This window comes from Nylanderia fulva, unplaced genomic scaffold (assembly GCF_048542155.1).
Source record: "Nylanderia fulva isolate GAGA-0341 unplaced genomic scaffold, ASM4854215v1 Scaffold955, whole genome shotgun sequence".
Lineage (NCBI taxonomy): Eukaryota > Metazoa > Arthropoda > Insecta > Hymenoptera > Formicidae > Nylanderia > Nylanderia fulva.
The window spans coordinates 23154-30653 of record NW_028191085.1 but is presented as its reverse complement, the minus strand read 5'-3'; the positions used below and the strand labels follow the sequence as shown (position 1 = coordinate 30653).

Sequence of the window (7500 nt, the reverse complement as noted above, 5' to 3'; positions counted from 1 at the left end):
ACGAATATATAAAATAATATACGATCGTCGCAGAACGCGCCGCCGCCAAGTCTTCTCATGCTTGGAGGTTGCGTGTCTCGCGAGAACGTACGTTCGACTCTCGCGTCGTCTCGTATTCCTCTTCGCCGGGGATTACGGTGCGGCTCTTCTCGTTCGTCGCCGAACGCGCGCTAAAATTAACGCACACTTATTTATTACGAGCACAGCATTGCCACGAGTCGGTGTCGCAAGACCGAATGGCTCTTATGTGGCGCGCACTGCCTCTAGTGTGTTGGCCGCGCGGTTCCCTCTAGTTTCGTACGCAGCAGCGGAATCGTCGCGCTTACCGAGCATCTACTCCACGGATACGAGTTTGCGGGAAGAGTTGCTTCTTCCCGCTCGCTTTGTACGCCGTAGCAAAATCTTATTGCTGGTCGTGTGCGGTTAAACGCGTACGAACCAGACAGAACAGTCCTCGACGTCTAAGCATCGCCATCGTCGATCTAGCGTCAGGGTGAATCGCGCGGTCTCTCGAGACCGCGCATCATAACATTTGGGAGAATAAGAACACGAGTATTTTGATCTTGTGGATTTTTGAACGGAGAGGAGGAGGAAGAAGAGAGGCGGCGGCGTCGGGTGTTTACTCTCGCCTCCGTCGTTCTCTCGTACGCTTTACATAATAGCGTTAAACACAGCAGAGTGTCGCCGACCGGCTGAGCAAGACCGGCGGCAAATAAAATGGCACATACGAGCGTGTCGCGCGCGCGTCGGTGTTTCGGCATCGAACGCGCGCGCGCGCGAAAAAGAGCTAGCGACGAGTCTTCGGGCTCGCTCGCGAGTTACTCCCTTGCGAGTAACCGAACACGAAGCTCCCTGGTTGATCCTGCCAGTAGTCATATGCTTGTCTCAAAGATTAAGCCATGCATGTCTCAGTGTATGCCGAATTAAGGTGAAACCGCGAATGGCTCATTAAATCAGTTATGGTTCATTAGATTGTACCCACATTTACTTGGATAACTGTGGTAATTCTAGAGCTAATACATGCAAAACAGAGTCCCGACCAGTGATGGAAGGGACGCTTTTATTAGATCAAAACCAATCGGTGGCGGGCGGCTCGCCGTTCGTCCACCGTTTATTTTGGTGACTCTGAATAACTTTGTGCTGATCGCACGGTCCTAGCACCGGCGACGCATCTTTCAAATGTCTGCCTTATCAACTGTCGATGGTAGGTTCTGCGCCTACCATGGTTGTAACGGGTAACGGGGAATCAGGGTTCGATTCCGGAGAGGGAGCCTGAGAAACGGCTACCACATCCAAGGAAGGCAGCAGGCGCGCAAATTACCCACTCCCGGCACGGGGAGGTAGTGACGAAAAATAACGATACGGGACTCATCCGAGGCCCCGTAATCGGAATGAGTACACTTTAAATCCTTTAACGAGGATCCATTGGAGGGCAAGTCTGGTGCCAGCAGCCGCGGTAATTCCAGCTCCAATAGCGTATATTAAAGTTGTTGCGGTTAAAAAGCTCGTAGTTGAATCTGTGTCGCACACCGTCGGTTCACCGCTCGCGGTGTTTAACTGGCGTGATGTGGGACGTCCTACCGGTGGGCTTAGCCTCGCGAGGGGCGGCCCAACTAATATCCCGTCGCGGTGCTCTTTACTGAGTGTCGAGTCGGGCCGGTACGTTTACTTTGAACAAATTAGAGTGCTTAAAGCAGGCTACCTTCGCCTGAATACTGCGTGCATGGAATAATGGAATAGGACCTCGGTTCTATTTTGTTGGTTTTCGGAACCCCGAGGTAATGATTAATATGGACAGATGGGGGCATTCGTATTGCGACGTTAGAGGTGAAATTCTTGGATCGTCGCAAGACGGACAGAAGCGAAAGCATTTGCCAAAAATGTTTTCATTAATCAAGAACGAAAGTTAGAGGTTCGAAGGCGATCAGATACCGCCCTAGTTCTAACCATAAACGATGCCAGCTAGCGATCCGCCGAAGTTCCTCCGATGACTCGGCGGGCAGCTTCCGGGAAACCAAAGCTTTTGGGTTCCGGGGGAAATATGGTTGCAAAGCTGAAACTTAAAGGAATTGACGGAAGGGCACCACCAGGAGTGGAGCCTGCGGCTTAATTTGACTCAACACGGGAAACCTCACCAGGCCCAGACACCGGAAGGATTGACAGATTGATAGCTCTTTCTTGATTCGGTGGGTGGTGGTGCATGGCCGTTCTTAGTTGGTGGAGCGATTTGTCTGGTTAATTCCGATAACGAACGAGACTCTAGCCTGCTAAATAGGCGTACCCTATGGTATCGCGGAACTTTTGAAAGAAAATCTGCCCGATTTTTTAGAAGAAGTGCCACTATTTGAAAGAAATAAAATGTTCTTTCAACAAGACGGTGCTTGACCACACAACGCCAGGATTGTAACAAACTACTTGAACGAGCAGTGTTCGAGATTCGAACGGTAATAACCCGCGGACAAGAAAGCGTTAAAATATTCATGCATCTCGATCATGCCTCATGCAGCATGCATATAATTTATTAATTAATATCGTGGTCTAACATGCGTATTTTAAATTATATTTAAATTAGCGCTCGGCCGCGAGAGTATACGGATACTCCGCGCCTTCGAAAACAAGCGCTTAAAACAGTCTAAATTGTAAACACCGCTGTCGCGCGAGAGGAGAGAAAAACAAGTAAATAATTACAGTAAACGTTCCTTCACCCTTAATATCACAATAGAACGACAGCAAATGTACTCGAATATTCTAGAATTACAAGGCGTATATAAGCCTCCTCTCTCGCGACCGCGGCGCTTTTTCCGATTGCTCATCGCGAATAAAGTGTGTTCATACGATAAAGATTGCTTGTCTTTGTCTAATTCATTACCGTTGCTTGCGGACACTTAGTAATTTACGACTCGGCTAATTCTCTCGGTAAATTCGGTGCGGTATATTAATTGTAATTTTTGTTAATAGTTTATATAAATATATTTTTTTTGTGAACGTTACGCGTGTGTCGAGTGTTGTGTCTATTTCTCGGTCTCGCTTCCGACCACGTCCTATCCATCTTTCCGTCGCGCACAAGCAGTTTCCTGGACGTTGGATGGGTCGGTATGGCCCGATACGTTGGCCCGCAAGATCCCCGGACCTTAATTCTCTTGATTTCTTTTTATGGGGATACTGTAAGGAATCAATATACAAAACGCTTCCCGAGAACGTCGACGACTTAGAAACCAGATTGCGATATGTAATTTGGAATATCGAAGAGGAAGTAATGGAGAACGTCCAATTAAATTTATTTAAACGCATGCGAGCTTGCATAAGGATGGATGGTGGTCATTTTGAGCACCTATTATAAATTAATCCGCTCTTTTCAGAGCGACCAAAGTCAATCCGCTCTTTTCAGAGCGACCAAAGTCAATCCGCTCTTTTCAGAGCGACCAATACATTTATACATGGAACATCTTGTTCGCAAAACATAATCATTTTTCTCACGTCTCGCTTAAAAAGAAAGGGCAAAACGGGCGGATAATGTTAAGTCATTAAAAAAAATGTATTATAACGTAAAAAATTATAATACGTTATAATATGCCTTTTTTAATAACATAATTATTATACGTTTTAATACATGTCTCGCGTCAATCACATGTTCGGCAACGCCGCGTGATTGTTATCGTCTAGACGTGTCGCGAAGCGTCGCGACGCGTTGCGTCATCCGTCGCCGCAGTCTGTTGTCGTGTCCTTGCCGTGTAAACAATTGTCGTCCGCATCGAGTAACGTGTGCCTTTTTACAAGTAATTTTTAATAATTAATCGGTACACTGAGAGAATTTTCTCTTAAAATTTACCCTAAAAGTTATGGTAATTGTGAGACAATACGGTATGAAAAGAATTTTATTAAAATTTCTCTGATTAATATTTATCACATTAAAAATAATATCTATCACAATAAAATATGAAATATGTGTGATTAATTTTACTAAACTGTATAGTAAAATTAATCAAACATATTTTATATTTTCTTGTGATACATATTATTATTTTTAATATAATAAATAGTAGAGAAATTCTAATAAAATTCTTTCCACATTGTTGAAGATTCGTTCTTCGGATCGAATCCTCGAGGACGATCGAATTTTCTAGAATGTTTTTTTGTTAAATTCCTTAGTGTTTACGCCAAGGAAACACGTGAAACCAACGTGTACACTCGCCGCTAATTGGCGTGTGTACATCGCCTGATTTTCTGATGGTCCAATCGAGGACCCCGATCGGCTGCCGCCCTACGCGAGCTCCGAAATTCGCGCAGCCCTCGAGTCAGTCCTCGAGAGAGCGAGCGCCGAGAAACATAAGTCTCGGTACGCGACGAACTTGTAGAAAGTGAATAAACTAATTTATAAGAGTTTTAACAAGGCTCTGTAATATAAATATAAATTTAACGTATAAGACGGGCAACAAGAGCCAAATCGCGGATGACAATGCGTTATCCTAACGAAACTAAATAATTTTCCGTTAGAATTAAATACCGGTGCACAAGGCACCAAATTTTACTTGGACACGGCCAAGATTTTAAAATATAAAATAATCTCATATTTGAGATTTAATTTTAATACCCCCTTTTTTTTTTAACCCCCCTACGGAAATTAAATAAATGAATGCAAGAGAAACATATAGATCCGAAAATCGGGGATTCCCGATTCAGCGATTTTCGGATCTATATTTTTCTCTTGCATTCATTTATTTAATTTCCGTAGGGGGGTTAAAAAAAAAAAAAAAAAAAAAAAGGGGGGTATTGAAATTAAATCTCAAATATGAGATTATTTCATATTTTAAAATCTTGGCCGTGTCCAAGTAAAATTTGGTGCCTTGTGCAACGGTATTTAATTCTAACGGAAAATTATTTAGTTTCGTTAGGATAACGCATTGTCATCCGCGATTTGGCTCTTGTTGCCCGTCTTATACGTTAAATTTATATTTATATTACAGAGCCTTGTTAAAACTCTTATATTGATACACGCTGGCTTAAAAATGCGTTTGTTTACCAACATTAATATATATAACAGAGAAAAGTATAGAATCGAAAGGATAGAATAGCTCAGCTGGAAGAGCAGTCGCCCGGCAAGCGAAAGGTCTCGGGTTCGTTTCCCGATTCAGCGATTTTCGGATCTACTATATTTTTCTCTTGCATTCATTTATTTAATTTTGGTAGGGGGGTTAAAAAAAAAAAGGGGGTATTGAAATTAATCTCAAATATGAGATTATTTCATATTTTAAAATCTTGGCCGTGTCCAAGTAAAATTTGGTGCCTTGTGCACCGGTATTAATTCTAACGGAAAATTATTTAGTTTCGTTAGGATAACGCATTGTCATCCGCGATTTGGCTCTTGTTGCCCGTCTTATACGTTATGCGAGCGCGAGCGCCGAAAGGCGCGTTCAATCGAGACATTGTCGCGGAGAGCGAACGATCGAAAAGTCCTATTGTACGATAAAATATTATCACGATAGCCGTATGGCGAATGTCAAACAACGATAATTAGCATTAATTAAGAAGGAAACAAACGAAATGCCGGGACAATAAGGTATAAGCACCGACGGTACCCTCCGGGCCGGGCGGCACCTCCGGGCCGGGCGGCACCTCCGGGTCGGGCGGCACCTCCGGGCCGGGCGACAACCACGGCCGACCGGCGGCACCTCCGGGCCGGGCGGCACCTCCGGGCCGGGCGACACCTCCGGGAACCACGGTCGACCGGCGACACCTCCGGACCGGGCGACACCTCCGAGAACCACGGCCGACCGGCGACACCTCCGGGACGGGCGGCACCTCCGGACGACCGAATGATCTCTCGAAGTCAGACGACCGCCGGCGGTACCTCCGGAACACTTAACGACGATTTACGGCGCCGCAACGAGGAGAGCTACGTAAAAACGTTTCGGACGAAAGTTACTATTCGGCGCTCGCTCGACATGAGGGCGCTGTCCGATTACTAACTCGAAACGTGTCTCTCAAACCCACGTGTCGGAGACATATATTTCGAATTATTACGGATGATACGCAACACGCAAGCTGCGGTGACCGCGATTACGGTACGAAACACTCGCCCGATGCGAAATCACGCGCGCGGCAACCGAGACGGCTCGTTACCGTTACGGGCGTGATTATACGTGCGGCAACCACATAACGGCCGGCGTCAACTTAGGGGACGGACGGCACCTCCGGGACGGGCGACACCTCCGGACGACCGAATGATTTCACCAAGTCCGTCGCCCGCCGGCGGTACCTCCGGGGCACTTGACGGCGAGTAGCGCCGCTACGAGAAGATAATTCTACGATACGGAAATACGTTTCGGACAAAGGTTTCGTACTTTTCGACGCTCCGCACGACCGCGCGACACGATTATTACGAATATCTGCTAATTCTCGGTTACCACTCGTCGGATGCACAATCTTCGAGATTCTACGACCGATACGTGGACGAATGCAGGCAGGATGCCGATAAGCGAAGCCGGAGTGTTTGCACGAATAAACTTTCCGATGCGTCCTCATTTAATTAATCTCATTTAGCTCGCTCGTTAGCGGTACAAGCGAGAACTCGGGAACAGGCGCAAGTTCGCTCGCAGCGCGTTGCGTTGCTCTCGCCGGCGAGCGAGAAATTTTTTCCAGGCCCGATAGCGGCGTGTTGCCTTGTATGCGGGCGACACCTCCGGCGGCACGCGCCGCCCGTAACCCAAGTACGATCGCGGCGTGTTGCTTTCGTTGGCAGGGCGACACCTCCGGCCGCACAAGCCGCTTTTTTCCAAGTTCGCTCGCGGCGTGTTGCTTTCGCCGGGCGAGCGACAAATTCTTCCAAGTCCCGTTCGCGGCGTGTTGCTTTCGCCGGGCGAGCGAAAATTCATCCAAGTCCGTTCGCGGCGTGTTGCTTTTGCGGTTTCGGCGCCGGGCGAACGAGAAATTCTTCAAGTCCGTTCGCCGCGGCGTGTTGCCTTGAGTTGGCGGGGCGGGGCGACACCACTCCGCCGGCGGCACGCGCCGCCCTTACCAGTCGACCGGGCGTGTTGCTTTCGTTGGCGTGGGGCGACACATACCTCCGGCCGCACAAGCCGCTTTTTTTTTTTTTTTTCGCAAGTCGTTCGCTCGCCGCGGCGGTGTTGCTTTCTCGGAGCTTCAGTTTTCGCCGGCCGATCGACATTCTATTCTTCCAATTTCGCTCGCCGGCGTTGTTGCTTTCGCTGGGGCGAGCGAGAAATTCTCCAAGTTCGTCTCGCGGCGTGTTGCTTTCCCTTCTTCCGCCGGGCGGCGAACAAATTCTTCCACAAGTTCGCTCGCGGCGTTTTGTCTTTCGGGCCGGGCGAGCGAAAATTCTGAAATTCTTCCAAGTTTGTTCGCTGCGTGTTGCTTTCCCCGTTCCGCCGTGCGAAGCTGATAAATTCATCCAAGTCCGTTCGGAGGGGCGTGTTGCTTTCGATTTCTCGCCGGGCGAGCGACATTCTCCTTTCCAAGTCCGTTCGCGGCGTTGTTTGGCTT

At 47.7% G+C, this 7500-nt stretch overlaps 1 pseudogene; it reads left to right on the top strand.

Annotated features, from left to right (window-relative positions):
• Positions 1-852: 852 nt before the first annotated feature.
• On the top strand, positions 853-2033 carry LOC146719525 (small subunit ribosomal RNA; annotated as a pseudogene).
• Positions 2034-7500: the final 5467 nt, after the last annotated feature.